Genomic DNA, 18,752 nt, shown 5'->3' with positions numbered 1-18,752 from the left:
TATGAAAAATAATTTAAAAAAATAAACAGTAGTTTCCTATACTGTTATGTAAGCTACAAAATATTGTGGACGAAGTCATTGGGGTGATGCATGTGAAGCTTTCTGACGCCGCACCGCAGTTTGATTGAAAACTGATCGATTTCACCAATTTCGATCACAATAAAAGTAGAGGAAGTATGAAACATTCCGTGATCCCTGATCAATCCCGGACAACATCGGTTCATCGTCCTAGTAAAATTCATAAGAGAATGTATTTTCATTCGGCAATTTTTTATTTTTAATATAACCCAAGTTTAAAGATTGCTTTACAATGCATATAAGTATATGCATATAGCTGTAAATGTAAATCTGTATATGTGCATGTGTGTGCATCTGTATATCTGTATGTCTATATGTTTGATATTGGGATTCTGCGCCATTAAGTAAAGATTATTTTAACTGGTATGACGTTCAGGGGTCAAATATTACCCTTGTAGGAAAGAAAGTGCGAGTAAGGCAAGTGTTGAATAACATTACATAGAAATGCCGTCACGTCAAGAAGCAATACAGGCGAAATGCGTTTGTAAATGAGAAGAAGCGGTGAAATTAAAATACTACATCACATCCTACGAGCAACACTGCCATAATCACAATCTCTATAGAGGAAAAAGTCGCTATTTTTCCTATGTATATTTAGTACAAAAACTGCCACCAATGTTCACCGAAAGGAATTTTTTATGGAGATCATCACTTATCAAGGCCCGGAAGTTACTGGGGGATAAGGGTTTTTCCGTGTACAGTAACACATGGGATAGTATCGTAGTAATCGTTAGTATTGGAGATTTGATAAAGTGTCTTACTTAAGCGGGCGGTTAATCAGGAACTTTCTTATGTTGTACTTTAAGACATCCAAGTTGTAGTCAGGTGGGAAACAGGAAAACGGAAGAGAGTTCAACAGTTTTGCACTTCTAAGAAATAAGCTTTGTTCATGGAATCTACGTTTTGATTTAGGCACAGATAAAGAGTGGGGAAAATTATTGACAGTTGTTTCAGGTAGATGGGTGTTTATCGTGAGATGGGCGAGGAGAGACCAGAGATTGGAGCTCAGACGAGGACTCGCCATGGAAATAACGATAAAACAAAGACAGGCTCGCAACGTCTCTTCTGTGGGAGAGCGGTTGCAGGGAAGAGAAAAGGGCACCCCCACTAAGCCACGAAGTCTATTTTGTACTCTGTCATTGCAGGATAGGCTAATTTTAGCAGCCCCTTCCCAGATGTGGCAGCAGTACTCCATCTTTAGACTTGCTTGGCTTTTATATAGATAGAGAATTCTCAACTTTCCACTGATTCTGTTTTTATATCGACCGTAACTATCTCCAGAAAACATAGTTCCCCTTGAAAATTCTCATATTCCAAAATTGAATTATTCCCTTTATAAACAAACGGTTACTATAATTAAAGCATGGCGTCACAACTATACATATTATTACGCCCGCAGTCCATTACATTCGCTAATTAGGTAATTATTGTCGTTTGTGTGTATGAATCTACAATGTTATCTACATAATTGTCATTTCGCATTTACTTACTTCTATAAATATAGATCTTAACTTTTTTATTAGGTACTCTATTTACATTAATGTGACTGTGACTATTTCTCTTGCGTGTGTTTGTGTCCGTGTGTTCGGTCTTACAAAAAAACAAAAAGGTTTTGTTGATAAAAATATTGCAAAAAAATGAATTACGCCTTCAAAAATGTTTGTTTTGGTCACGTGGCATGTACCGCAAAATATTGCAAAAAAATGAATTACGTCTTCAAATATGTTTGTTTTAGTCACGTGGCATGTACCGCAAAATATTGCAAAAAAATGAATTACGTCTTCAAATATGTTTGTTTTAGTCACGTGGCATGTACCGCAAAATATTGCAAAAAAATGAATTACGTCTTCAAATATGTTTGTTTTAGTCACGTGGCATGTACCGCAAAATATTGCAACAAAAATGAATTACGTCTTCAAATATGTTTGTTTTAGTCACGTGGCATGTACCGCAAATCCAGGAAAATTGTAAACATTTCAAATTTCTTCGATAACTACGTTCTTTATTATAAAAGTTATACCTTAAGGGTCTTTGTATACTTAGTTTTCTATTTAAACACACTGATCCAGAGCAACGCGTGACCGAGTACAGACCCTACACACACACACATACACACACATACACACATATATATATATGAGGTAGTTGCCTGTCTAGCCGCACTGATGACCTGTGAAACAGCGAAACAGTACTGTATGTGGAGGACTCTATATATGTATATATATATATATATATATATATATATATATATATATATATATATAGTACCCCATTTACAATAATGTTTCACTATATCACAGCTCATCAGTGCAGCTGGACAAGAAACTAACTCATCTCAGATTATAAACTCTACTGCCTAGACGACAGCTGGCGCTTCTAACGTTATTCGGCTACTGCTATGACAGGCATGTGAATTTACAATGTTCAAATATCCAAACACCTAAGCTCTATTTGTTTACCCAAAGAGCATCGCTTAATACGCTAATGGCAGTTTGTTTATCACTTCCCAATATGTTCAACTCAAACTAGGGAACATTATACTGTACTGTTTCGTTGCCATATATATATATATATATATATATATATATATATATATATATATATATATATATATATATATATATTGGTACTATCGATCATCTTCAGGATTGATTGTTGTTGTCGTTGTTCTTTATCAAGGCTTGAGTGTATTTATAGTTTATTTTATTTTATTTTATATTAGTTGCATAGACCATCAAATCACTCTCTCGACAGCAGACAATAGTGCTATCAAACAACAACGTACCACTCACAACAAAAACCTATAATCATCAGAAATAAGAAATATTCTAACTACCAATACTAAAATTAGGTATTTTAACGACTGCACCGGGCGACTTAAATAACTCGACCTATAGTAATTAAATAACAACAGCCTCTTATTCACTGAACCGTATTTATAGGGGGACAAATACACTAACTATAATTAACAATTAATAATAATAAAGAAAGAAAGAAAATATAAAATCAAAAACATCAATAAAAAAATAAAATATACTAAGAAAATCAGAATCAGAATTTCTCACCACTACCAACACGTACCCATAAAACCAATATAAATAAAATTAACTATAAATATAACTAATATAAATTAAGTGAAATTACTTATAAATGCACACAAAACTTAATAAAGAACAACAAAAGCTACAACTACTTTTGCTTGTTGTTATTATCGTCTATTACGCTCCACTACCTTACATATTCGTTATTCTTATTTTATTGTTAATTTTTACTGATTTTTTTCTTTTTCTTTTCGCTCTGAACGTTCTGTTTTTTTATAATGTTTTTATTTTCTGTTTTTGGCAATGGTTACCGTTAGACAGATCACGAAGTCAGTAATCTTACCAAAGACAAGGAAACGGTGACTGCTATACTGCTATCGCCAACAAGTAAATAATTGACAAAACCGCTGAAAATCGCAATCGACGTGAAGACGTGAAGAAAATGCGAAGAAGTACATCTCCCTTGTTACTGACTGAAATAACTTTTTTTACAATATAATAGTTCTTTTGCCCCTAAAAAAGAATAAAAAATAATTATATATATGTATATATACATATACATATATATATACATATATATATATACTTGTACTTTTTTGTAGAAAAAGAAATCCCATACAGTGCTCTATTATTAGGGAAAAAACCTTTCTCGAAATAAGAGCAATATATTTTTTGTATAATATATACAGGAAATTACATTTATATCGGTAGTCGGTACCGATGGTTTCAAGCCCGGTAGTTGACGACTGCTCTTAATGTCCGCCTCAGGCTCTCTTCAGCCGACTCTCATATATATGACAGAACGTTCAGAGCGAAAAGAATATATATATATATATATATATATATATATATATATATATATATATATATATATATATATATATATATATTATTTTTAGTAAGTTTAGATGAATTAAGTCACTGGTACCGTCGCTTTCAAAACTGATAATAGGGATCGTTTTTGATATCAATATATAGCTCTCCTCAGGTGATAATCAAGAATATGGCTTAGTATGGAACCTAAAAATGGTCCCCTATTATGAAGTTTGAAACTGACGGTATCAGTGACTTATCTAAATTTTGTTAAAAAAATATAATACGCTCTTATTTTCGGAACTTTTTCATTATTAAAAAGCAGTGTGCTGGAATTTTTTTTCAAAAACTATAACTAAGTATATATATAAATATATATATATATATATATATATATATATATATATATACACATATATATATATGTATAGTGTTGTTGAAAATTACGCTTTTGCGAATATTTTTATATTTTGTGCATGCAAATCTTCTCTGTCTATGTGTGCGCGTGTGACTGTGTAAAGATATATATGTATATACATATATATGTATGAGTTCATATGTATAATATGTATATATATATGTATATGTATTACATACATGTATGCATGTATGTATATATTTATAGGTCTGTATGTATATGTATATATAAATTTGTATTTACATATATATATAAAACATGTACATATATACAAATATGTGGAATTGTATATATCTATGCATATATAAATGTATGTATATATGCATATATATATATATATTAAATATATATGTATCTATAAATATGTGCAATAATATGCGTATATATATATATATATATATATATATATATATATATATATATATATATATATATATATATATATATATATAAAGTAATCATACGTATTGGTGGTCGAGATAAGAAATCTACGTCTGACTTCGTTTCCTGTGCAAAAACCACTGATATATGATTTATGGACACAAACTGAATGGCAAAATACTTTGGGGCGTATTTCTCCGGTTTTAAACGGAATTAATTTCCCGGTTCTCCTTCGACTTATTTCCTGCCGTTGAGTCAAGGAGCGGCTCCTGTACAGCTGCACGAGTTTTGTGCGAATTCTCAGTTGTCGTTGGAAATTATCTTTTCTTTATTACCATGTCTGCTTTAATGGATATTTTTCTCTGTTCATCGAATATCTAAAACGTTGTTGTTGAAACCAAGGTCATGATTAATAAAGTTGTAGAACCTCACCCAAATTACGAGAATAAACATATTGTCTGACTGCAAACATATACGCACGAACTATTTTAATTCAGTATAATATAAAAGTTTTGCCACACTCCTTATAATAGGTACTTCTCTAGCTTACAAGTCATTCTGAAAAATAACCTGAAGAAGAAAATGATACGCAAGATGATGACAGTCTGAAGATTTCAAATAATACGAATAAAAGTAAATCAACAACAACAACAACAAAAATCCCCGGCGTCTAATTACTATCTATCATGAGTACGTATTAAGTTTTATACATTTTTATTTAAAAAGCGGGCATTGAATTTTATATTTCAAATAATAAAAGCATATAAAACGGTACGGTTTGTCAGTTTTAGAAGTTCTATATTTGTTAATCATGTTTTAAAAAATATTACTTTGTACATTAAGGCGGCATGTATACAACGTTATTTTCGAAAGTAAACATATATGAGATCCTAATCGGCTCCCAAATTTAAAATTCATTGTGGCTATAGTGACGCATTTGAATCATGAAAATTCACTACTTCAAAGTAAAACTCAGCTTATAAATAAGGTCAGAGAAATATAGTGTTGCCTTTAAAAGAAACGTGCGCTGCAAGAACATAATTTTAGAAATATTATATCTGTTTCCCATCATGACAGGAAAAACAACCAGAGTAATGTAATCCAGAATTTTCGAAATGAATTCATATCACTTTTTGCTGACCGTTTTCTACATAAAGATTATTTAATTTTTGTTCCACTTGATATGAATGTGGAGACAGTGTCGGAATATTTTTTTTTTATATATACAATTGATACAAATGCTGGGTGATAATTTATTATGATCCAAGTTTAATTTCAAATTTATTTCATTAATTTATCTATATCATCAACCTCAGAATAAAATTAATATCTGTTTTTTTTTATATCAAATTGATACAAATTCTGGGTGATAATCTATTAAGATCCAAGTTTAATTTCAAATTTATTTCATTAATTTATCTATATCATCAACCTAAAATTAATATCTGTTTTTTTTCTCTCATGTTTAATGGCAAATAATGAATACATATTTGTTATGACCATTGGTTACATTAAAATCTTGCAGAAGCAAAAGGAAAGAAAGAGCGGAAATATTAATCAGAAATCTAAAGACCAAAAACATACACGCTTTATATATACATGTCTTGTGAATGTATTGCTGATATTCCACATGTAAGCAGGTAAGTGTATGTTTGCAAGTACTTTACTTGTATGTATATGAGTTTCGTTCTGTGTGGGTGTGTGTGATTAGCTTGATTCAATAACTGTTTTTACAATACATGTCATATTTCTTTAATCGTAGGTTTTTACAATACATTTCATATTTCATTAATCGTAGGTTTTTACAATACATTTCATATTTCATTAATCGTAGGTTTTTACAATACATATCATATTTCTTTAATCGTAGGTTTTTACAATACATATCATATTTCATTAATCGTAGGTTTTTACAATACATTTCATATTTCATTAATCGTAGGTTTTTACAATACATACCATATTTCATTAATCGTAGGTTTTTACAATACATTTCATATTTCATTAATCGTAGGTTTTTACAATACATGTCATATTTCATTAATCGTAGGTTTTTACAATACATTTCATATTTCATTAATCGTAGGTTTTTACAATACATGTCATATTTCATTAATCGTAGGTTTTTAGAATACATGTCATATTTCAATAATCGTAGGTTTTTACAATACATGTAATATTTCATTAATCGTAGGGTTTTACAATACATATCATATTTCATTAATCGTAGTTTTTTACAATACATGTCATATTTCATTAATCGTAGATTTTTAGAATACATGTCATATTTCATTAATCGTAGGTTTTTACAATACATGTCATATTTCATTAATCGTAGGTTTTTACAATACGTGTCATATTTCATTAATCGTAGGTTTATTTTTTGAGCATTTTGACGTTCATTTAGGTAAAATAATTTTTTACGTGATGTTTAATTTAAGAGATTCTTTTGTTTTTCGAATTTCCCCATATTAATTTCTATCATTGGTGTATAATATTTACGTAAACACTGTACTGCATACGAAAACCCACAAACCAGATTTCCCTATTCAACCCATTTCTAAGTTTTTAAACCTAATATCTAAAAAATCAGTAAGACCAGCAAATAAATCTTACAAATATTTAATTCCCAGTTTAAATATATGCATAAACTTAATAAATAGTTTAACACTGCTCAAGCAATCAACTGATTCTCTAACATAGAAAATAAGGATAAGTGTTCTTTTATTTAATTCGACTTTGTAAACTTTGCCCAATGAACATTTTTGTTATGTTATGGATTTTGCAACTTTATTTTTTTATATATAAAATATTGAAAAGTGCATTATTCGTAAGTGCAGAAATACTTATTAGCAGAACTGAACAATACATAAAACAAATCGGGCTTAACCATTTGAAGTTTATATGCACACTCTGGATTACCTGAAATTGCTGGCTGAGTTTGTCTATATATAAAATATACTCTTCGTATATAAAAGTTGAAACTATTTGCTTTTATATGGACGATGGCTTCTAGTAGTATTAAATTCGAAAGGTTCCAAATGTGTTAGAATTTTAAAGAAGTAATCAAAAAAGAAATGAAAATAATAAATCATAAAATAGTATTAACCTCAAATGTAAAAATACTTAATTTTTATGTAATATTAAACCTTAGTAAAAGAACATCTTTTTAAATCTCATATTTACCTGATAAAAAAGAGATTACAAATCCTATTTAGTCCTATACTCATTCGAACCAACCAAAATATCCTCAAACAAATCAGTAAAAATTGTAATAACTCCACAATAAAAGAAATGTTGACACTAACAAAACCTTTAATAATAAAGCCCCGAAAGGTAACGGTTACAAGAACATCTTACTAGACTACACCGAACCTACCTCATATCATTAAAATAAAATTTAAAGAAAAATCATGTGGTTTACACCTCCTTTTAATTAATTATAACCACTTGTGAAAACATTCTAAAACATATTTACCCCCGGTTTCCTTTAATTTAAGTCTTCATCATATTGTTTCAAAAACATGATCAAACAAAGCTATAGTTGTAGTAATAATCAAAACACGTCATTGGTAAGTTTAATGTAAAGTTTAATTATAACTTTGGATCCTTCATCTAACCCTTCCTTTTTTCTATCCTAACTCGTGCTACCTGCCAGACACTGTACATTTGCTTCTTGTGTGTTTCATATTTTATTTGTTGTGTTATTATTTTGTGTTATATATTACTCATTTATCTCAGCTATTTTTATTTTATTTTTATTTTTAACTATCGGTGGTACCCGGCGTTGCACGGGTATTTAGAGGTGTGTGTAAGGGGGGGGGGCTAAAGTAAAGAATAAGCGAAGTAATAACACTGTTTAAATATAAAAAACGATGTTAAACTTCCTTAAAAAATCGGAAAAACTAAAACAAAAAATACATCGAAAAAACTTAAAACTCCTTTAAATAAGAAATCGGAAAAACAAAAAGCGAAAATAAGGCAAAAAAGGATGAACGTGTTCGGAAAAACAAAAAAAAAGAGCACAGCAAAAAGCGAAACAAGTGGCATAAATAACACTACGATTCGGTGTAGTCCATGGTTCGTTTCACCCAGTAGAAAGCATAGAACGAAAAGCAACGTTAAAATTCCATTCCAGTTTTTTATAAGTAATTACAAAATTAAACAAACGAAAAAATATCATAAATAACCCTTCGATTTGGTTAAGTCTATGGTGCGTTTCGCTCAGTAGAAAGCATAGAACGGAAAGGCACGGCCATTCTAGTTTTTTAAGCAACTATGAAGTAAAGAAAACCTAAACCGGTGTTCCTTCGGAACTGTCCCTTGTAAATGATCCCGGAGACGGTGTAAGTGGTGGCGGGGGGAATTAATTAGAGAGAAAAAATGTACAACTTCCATTGATTTTAACCTATTGTAGCAGTTAACTCTCAGCAGAAAAAAATAGGATTATCGACGAAGTGGAGAGGTGATGTTCCTGTAACACACCTCAGATATTATGCTGAACTTTATGTAAAGTACATTTGCATGAAATTTCTTGATTTTTAATCCTATTAAGTTCAAAATCCTAGGGGAAAAATGAGCCTATTTTATATATACAGGATATCATGTGACTGTTTCTCTGACTAGAACTTCCCTAAACTTTATTTTAAATAACTTCTCGAAAGAAAGCATCTTTTGAGGAAGTGTTTAGTTTTTTATGACTAGTGGATTTAAACATTCTTATGTGTTCGATACTTAAAATATTATGCAAAAACAAATAAAAAGTATATTTGGCCCTACTTTGTATTGAACACTATTCTATAATTTTCGTTATAATTCATGCTCCGAATATTCTTTACATGGAATAATTATATATATATATATATATACGTATATATATATGTATATATATAAAATATATATAAAAATGTGTGTATATATATATACATATATATATATATATATATATATAACTTACTGCATGTGAGAGCGTATGTGGTTTATGTTGTTTTGACGAAAATTTTATGAATAATATCAAGAAGAAAATAATTGAAACATTTTGGTATATGTAGTTCTTATGTTACATACGTAGTATTTCTTTGTGTGTCTCTAACCCGTTCTTTCTCTCTTTTGCTCTTAATTGCTCGTTATTCATCTAAGTATATGCATATATTATATGTTTCTATAATGCATATAAATCTATGTATATAACTTGATATCTATGTTTACGTGTGTTATTATTGTATATTGTTTATCAACAAAAACTTAAACGATCTATATCAAATCTTAAAGTTTATTTCCGGCGTAAAATTTACAATAAAAGAAAATTCTGAATGAATGAATTTAAAAGGGGTTGTTTAGGAATAACGCGCTGAAAACCTGGAGTATGTTTTATTTTTTCTCATTTTAATCATATTTTTAGAATATACTTGGAAGCCAATGACATTTTCATAAGAGTCCTCATAAAAATATAGACGTCGAACCTACTTTAAATGTACTGCTTTGATGTATTGATATCAAATACATCAGATTCTTATTCAACGGTACCGTGCATCGTCTCGAATTTCTATTGTCTAGTTAATTGCTATTTTCCGAATATCTTCGTATCCCCATCCTACCGATACCCATAAGAGAACAGCCACTTAATTAAACACAAACGCATATATACGGACTTACTTAAGATTGTTATATTCAAAGTAAACTTATCAAACATTTATTCAGGATGTAAAATTAAATCATATACATATAATATATATAAAATTAAATCTATACATATAATATTTGTTTATATGTCTGTTTGCAGCATTTTTTCATTTAAACAAATATTAAAGGAATGTTTTTGTTTTATTAAACCTCTTATTTTCCTATTCTTACCATATGCTTTATATATATATATATATATATATATATATATATATATATATATATATATACATATATATATATATATATATATATATTTTTATATATATATATACTGCCCTGGGTGACCGGTGTTGCCCGGGTGTTTCGAGGAGCAAAAAAAAAGAAGTAGTAGGAAGACAGGATCGAACACGTATTGCAAAGGATGAAAAAGAAAGTGAAAAATGTGACGTGTTAGATGTTGCGCGCATCGCCAAACCGGATGTGACGTAGGTTTAAATTAAGACTAGACAATCAAAAAGTGGGGATGACTTTTGAAAATATCGGCGAAATAAAGCGACTCCCTCCCTGTAGAAAAAAGCCGAGTTGGGGGTAAAAAAATTAATATTTGTGACATTTTTTATTTTATATTTGTCGTCCGAAGGGTCCGGCTTCAAAATGATACTAATCTCGTGAAAATCTATGGCCTCTGTCGAGAGTTTTAGGCAGACTTACAAACATAATACATGCATACATTTAAACAGACAGCTGAGATTCATTATATACTAGCGGGGGTGCCCGGCGTTGCCCGGCGTTGCCCGGCTATTTGGGTGTGTGTGTAGGTTGTTTTTATAATATTTAAATTAATTTAAGATACAACGTCTTTTTGCGCATGCATAGAAGCTATCTTGTCATGAAGGAAAGATTTTTCCACCCCTCCTTAAAAAAAAAAGAGCCCAGTTTAGGATAAATGTTTTGGCCATTTTTTTCGATATTTGTCGTCGGAAGTTTCGAGTTCAAATCTAGCGAAAATCCGTGGCCTGTGCGAAAAGTTTTTGCGAGACATACAAACACACACATTTTTCCTTATATATATATATATATATATATATATATATATATATATATATATATATATATATATATATATATAATTTACCTTTTATTATACCTTCATAATATATTTTTATCATACATTTACTTTTCGCATTCTTATAATCGTTTTTATATGCGAATCAAAAAAGTTGATATCCCCTATATGTATTTCGTTTTTAAATGTTTTTCTATAATACTAAAAAGATCCTGATATATTATATTTAAATAGTTTTAACATTTCCTTGAGGTTTTGGCCTACAGAGATTTATAGTAATGTAATGTAAAAAAAAAAGAAAAAAATTCCCCGGTTCTCTTCTGAATATCATATCTTCAGATTTGCAGATGCGTCATATAATCAAAATTTCACCATCACATGACAGACTGTCTGAAGTTAATGATTGTTTTATAAATTTTTAAACGTTGTTTCCATGACATGGTATTTATTGGTCCACCGATTTAATCTTATTTGGACCTTAGACTTCACCCTGGTCCATTCGGTCGTTCGTCCGTTCGTTCCGAAAATTCATTACATCTATTTGGAAATTTTGCATGAAGTTACAACTATCCAAGGAAGGAAATGTAAAATTATCAGATTTTTGAAAAATATTCTGGTTACATCACAACGGGGTCGAAAGAGGTCAAAACGCCCCAAAATAGCACATTTCGGAGCATGGAATCTTTTCCGACCATTAAATTTTGTTTAAAATTAACAAAAAGAAGATCACATGCATATGCATCTGGAAAGGGTTTAGGAGTAAAAGCACAACTTTTGGGGATATTTTTTTCTCATAAAATTCAAGGCCTCAGTCGGAGGACAATATAGTTTGTGGTGTGTTTACACTGCAGTATATTAATCTAGTTTTTTCCTTTGCTAATTTTTTACCTTAATGTAATACTATTATATGCTGTATCGTAGGAGTAGTTATAAAGTAAAAACTGCTGTAAAGAAAGGTTCTTCTTTCTGCTGTGCTAAACAATTATTCACATCAGAGGGTATTTTATATACATACAAAGTAACAATTCACCCATGTATGGCTTAAGCTTGTTTCCTTCAATAATTACAAGAAACCTTCTTTCCCACTAAAAGCAATGACCAAGAACACATTACCTGAAAGTACTTCCTTTAAACCTCTCGGCCTAACGTTTACAGGGAATATGAACTGGAATAGATACATTGAGAGCATTGCCAAGGCTGCTGAAAGAAGGTGGTGGTCTTTCTCTTTCTCTCTCTCTCTCTCTCTCTCTCTCTCTACCTTGCTAGAAATCTACTTACGCCTGGAAGTATCCTGCACCTTTATAAGGCCACCAGTCGCCCATGTATGGAGTACTGTTATCATATTTGGGATGATGCATCTGCTGCTTGTCTCTCATGCTTGGACAGGGTTCAAAAGAGAGTCGCCAACCTGATAGGTCCTGAACTGTCATCTAAGCTTCAGCCTCTATCCCGTCGACGAAATATTGCATCCATCTGCCCGTTCTACAAATACTTTAACGATGAATTTCTAACGAGCTCCAAGCACTTGTACCTCCTCGAGGTGACTACCCCCGACGAATCCGACATGTAGCTAAGTCCCACCCCTTCATAGTGGAGTTCCCTAGGTGTAAGAAAGCGTTTTACTCCAATAGTGTCTTCCTCAAAACTGCTAGACTTTGGAACTACCTTCCCGGATTCTGCTTTCCCAACTATACTGAAATGCGGAAATTCAAGTGTAATGTGAACAAACATCTTGCCACTCATCTCCCTTCATAATGAACCTGCAACTTATGTCCCCGATAGTAGACCCCTACATCAAAGTGCCACCGTGCCTTGTTTGGGGTGAAAATTGATTATAAAAAAGGTTGGCCACATCTGAGTAGTGAATCCAACACTATGTTATTGGTTATAAACAAGATCCAGAAAGGAATCTCAAGTCCGCACTATATGCCAGGCTTTATCCTCTTTTCTGTCGCCAGAATAAAACACACATATTTTACATGTACTTATGTTATATAGTTATTATTAGTAGTATTATTAGACGATACCACTTGTGCGCGTATGTTACGTGAGTTCTTATTAGTAAGATATGAGTCTTAGTGAGAGTTCTTATCTTATTACATATGATGTTGTATCTTAGAGAGAGAGAGATGTTGTTGTAAGAGAGATTGTTCGTTTATAACTATTCCTATATTTTAAATGTTCATTAACTTAGACGTGTAGATATGAAGAAAGCTCTTAGAATGATGAGATAGTGTTCAGCAGTCTTAGTGTAGATATGATGTAGATTCACATTGTGGATATGAGATGTCGAAACGTGTATATAATGACATTTTAAACACAGACATATAATAACAATACAATTTACCTTTTTGTAGAAATCACAAACACAAAGATGAGCTTTATCACAAACACATGATGAATTTATTTCCTTACGACCGGTCGGGATTTCCTCATTAAGAACTCAAAGTTTCACATTTTAGTTTCTGAAGTGACGTCTCGCTTCAGACGTCCGCCTGTCTCTGGGTTTTCTCACTGACCGTCTCCCCTGACTGTCTCTCCTGACTGTCTCTCTGACTGTCTCCGCGACCAACTAACTCCCACTTCCTATATTGAGAAATCCATGCATCCCGGCCACGTGAGCAAAATTCACGTGTTTCAACATGCGCGACTTTGCACGTTTCCGACATTGATTTCCCAATAACCTATTTTTCTTGTGTTATTTCCACAAAGGAATTTAACCTACATATCTAATTTATTTAACCAATATTTTATTATCCACATTCTTTTAACAATTGAATAGTTTATTTATTATTTATTTCATCCGAATTAACAATTTACTGGACATTCCATTTAAACCTATTGTTCTTTAAAACTTATGTCCAGGGTTCGATTTCTGCTTTCTCTTATTTTCATTTTAACTAATCTCTCTATTTTATACTTATATGAACAGGGGACAGCCCTTATCATGTAACGCTTAAATTAAATGTTAAAAATGTATTAAGATTTATATATATATATATATATATATATATATATATATATATAGTGTGTTACTGTATAATTTTTAAAGAAGAAAGGAGAGATTATGCATAAGAATAGAATTATGTAGTGTGAACAAATAACGTATCATCGTAATCTCTTATTTTGTCAACTGATTTTACCAAAATTATTAAAAGTGTCTTGAACAGTTTAACCTAGGGTCTTTAAATACTTAACGCATGCTGGGATCGTTTAATTACTTAAAAATAGCAACTAGCAAACAAGGGATCTTATATATTCTAAAGAAAGAATCAACAGTAGTTAAAAAAAAATTGGCATTGAATGTAAAACTAATATATGTACCATACTTTATATAAATGTAGATTTAAAATTCATATTTATATGCAGTATGTTAGATTTATTAGTTTAAATAAAGATTACGGTAATAAATATGGAGTCCAAGTAAGATACAATTCTCACTACACATTCAAAAATAAAAGGGATTCTTAGCGTATATATAGATAAAGCAGTTTTACCAAGCATGGATAGTTTGTTTCTTTTTAAGTTTAGATTAATTTTCTAACCATTGTTTTATTTATTTTACTATTAACGTCAATCAATGTTTTTAAAGTAAAAATAAAATTAGGTTTTCAAATTTTGAGATGATGATTTGGTTATTCGTATTATTTGGTATCATCGGACTACTATTCTCATCTCAAGTGTGATTTTCATAACGTTTCGGTTAGATGTATCTTGTCGAACTTGGTAATGTTTCTGTCGATCTCGGACATTTGGACGGATTTTTGAACGAGAATCTTTATTTATTTCACCTGAGTAGGATGCTCTTGTTCCGTCAGCCATAATTGGATAGAGGTCCTAAGTAATTTGCAATTGCATTTTTCGGTCGTTCGCACCAAAAATTGAATTTTCAATCTTCAGGAGATTATCACTTTTACCACTGATTTTTAACGACTGCTATATGGGCCTTTGCATACAGTTCTCATACGAATTTTGATGAACTTAAACCTATTTTATTTATAATCGTAACTATCACAATTTTATTGCTAATTATTGTTAGTCTATGTTACTATGTATATATATATATATATATATATATATATATATATATATATATATATATATTAGTGTTACTCGTGACGTAACACCCTACACTGAAGATTCCCAAACGGATGAAACACTAGTGTCTGTAAGTATTTAATAATTATTATAGTAAATATTTATATATATATATATATAAATATATATATATATATATATAGTAGAGATTTAGAAGCCTATCTCAATGCGAGTAATGAGATATAGTCGGTGTTGATGAGAGAAGACGAAAACAAGTGGCGATTTACAAATCAATAAGTACATACATATATGTCTATATATACATATATTTATTCAGTTGTATTAAGTATAAATGTCTTACTTGTTATGTCTGTGACAATATCAATAATATATTTCGGGGGAAAAAAATTCCCCTTTTCAAATGGTGGACGAGACAGATCGATTCAAAATATGCTAGGTGATGGAGCGGAAAAAGAATTGAATTGCTGTGTGGAGCCACGCAGCAAATGTAAGGAGGGGATTTATATATGTGTTTAAGTAATAAACATATTTTTGTTCCTTTTTAAATTTGTTCTACATATATATATATATATATATATATATATATATATATATATATATTAGCTTATAACTTCTTGTTTTTGTCCAACCTTTACTTTATTTTGTTATATTCTATGGCTATTTCGTTGTCTTGATTTTTTTTCTGCTGCTATGTGTTATTCATTTATTTGTTTAATTAATTTACGTCCTTGGTTGTTGTGTGGGATGACCTGATCCATCTAGGTCACACGGGTCGCTAGCTGGCTTGCATGAGTTAACTTTTGAAAGAGAAAAGTAGAAGGAGGGTGTGAAAGAGAATGGGGTGCGGGATGAGGTGCACTAAGCCGACTGTTGGGGTGTTTCGGTTAGGTGGGTGTGGTTTTCAGGTGTAGGAAGACAGGTGGGAAGGGGGCACTGGATTGACTTTCCTTTGGAAATATGTTATTTTATTTATTTTATTAGAACTTTAAGTGATTATATATATATATATATATATATATATATATATATATATATATATATATTACTTTTTTCTATTTTATTTTTATTATTATTTATTTATTTATTGTCCATATATAACGGTTAGGGATAGTAAATTTACGATATGTGTATATATTGAGTATTCCAAGTAAAAGGGCTATCATAATTTAATTTATTTGTTTTCTTAAGTGGCCCTTTAGATGCTAGCTTGGTGTGTTTGATAATTGATCCTAGGTTTGTCTACTAATTAGTTTTCGGGTTTTTTTTTTTTTTGCTGTTGTTATATATATATATATATATATATATATATATATATATATATATATATATATATATATATATACGGGGGGTTAGGGTTAGGGTTAGAGTTAGGGTAATGGAAGTGGAAGTATCTCTATATTTTATTTCAGTTTTGATATTTAGTGTTTGGTTTTAGTTGATTTATTTAATTATATTTGTTATATACATATATGCACATACATACATACATACACACACATGTACATATATACACATACACACACATACATATACATATACATATATACACACACCCATGCATACACGTTTACACGAATATACACTCACATGCACGCTTATGTGCATACATACACCTACACAACATATATATATATATATATATATATATGCGCACACGCACTTTTATACACGCATACTTACGCACAAGCATATACATATACGTACACATACACTCGCATTCACCTGCACACATGCACATACACATATACGTGTTTACACTTACACACATGTATACCCACCCATGTGTGCACTTGTACATACACACACTCACACACTCACGCATACGTTCACATAAAATATACATATGTACACTCGTACATGTACTCATGCACACTTATGATAAGTATTGTTGTTTCTTTTTGATTAAAATTTATTTGGGCTTTTTATTGTGGGGTTATATTTATGTATGTTTAATTGTGTTTGTTAGTGTTTATTTGGGTTTGACTAGGTGTGTTAGATTAAATTTAAAAAACAATTCTTTATATTGGTTTATGTTATTTAAGTTAACTATTTTTTATTATTTCTTTATATATATTAGCTTGTACTAAGGCCCTGGACTGTGAGTTGATGTATGAGTGGTGTGCACTGGTATACCTGTTCTAATGGGTTAGGGGCTTACAGTGTAGTGATAAGTCTTTGGTAGAAGCCGTCTGTAAAGTTAGACTATGAATTATGATCCTAGCTCCAGTCTGTTGGTGAGTTCCGGCCGTAATTTGGATATTAGTAATGATTCCTTTATTAAAAGATTCTCAATATTGTGTTATGTGGTTAAAGTATCGACTTTAATAGATATATTGGAAAGAAAAAAACTTGATAAATGCGTGCGTGACGAATTGGAGGAGAATCAAAATAAACTCCATTATGAAGTGTCATAATCTCTTCTTTTACCCAACGTGACCGACCCGTTTCTCGATTGGGTTGTGCCTTGCGATTAAAAGAGTGTCCTTTAAGACAGCCGGCAACGCTCAACTTAGTGATTAGATGCCAAATAAACTCCACAAAACCTCTCGAAGTCAGAGTTGCACCAGACGAAGGTCCTGCTGATTGTTTGGTGGTCTGCAACTGGTCTCATCCATTACAGCTGTTTTAATGCAGGCAAAACCATTAGGGCGGGGAAATACTGTTAACAAATGGATGAAATGTATCAGAAACTTCGACAACCACACCCAGCATTAGTCAACAACAATGACCGACTGTACATTGTACCTATTTACTATGCCTCCCCACGGGACAGAGTTAGACACCAGGGTCGTTTTTTAACGTGGAGAAAAGGTACAAAAATAAAAATTGTCTCAGTCGTGAAGGATTTCTCCTTCACCGAAAGAGAACAAGAAATAGAAGTGCAGCATCTGAAGAACAGATACTACACTTTGATCTTGTCCCGAAGGCCAAGTCAAAGAGTTCCGTATGCATTCCTGAATTAGGCAGAAATATTCCCGATTTTGGCAAGATAAACTTGACGAAGGACAAAAGCTACACATACCGAAACATTGTGAAAATGGTTCAAGATGAGAACAGTGGTCTAATGAATCCAAATAATGCACATAAAATGTACATGTTTTAAATCATAATTAAAATATATTTTACATTAGAAATAAAATTTAGAGTTTAAAAGTAAAATTAACATTTTATTTTTATAATATAAAATAAAGTTTTCTCGATAATCATCGTTAGAAGATTTATATAAAATCCAGGATTTAGACTTTAACATAGAAAGTTGCTATCGTTTGTA

Source organism: Euprymna scolopes, chromosome 28 (assembly GCF_053919585.1).
Source record: "Euprymna scolopes isolate OS-2025 chromosome 28, ASM5391958v1, whole genome shotgun sequence".
NCBI lineage: Eukaryota > Metazoa > Mollusca > Cephalopoda > Sepiida > Sepiolidae > Euprymna > Euprymna scolopes.
Note: the sequence above shows the minus strand (reverse complement) of the source record.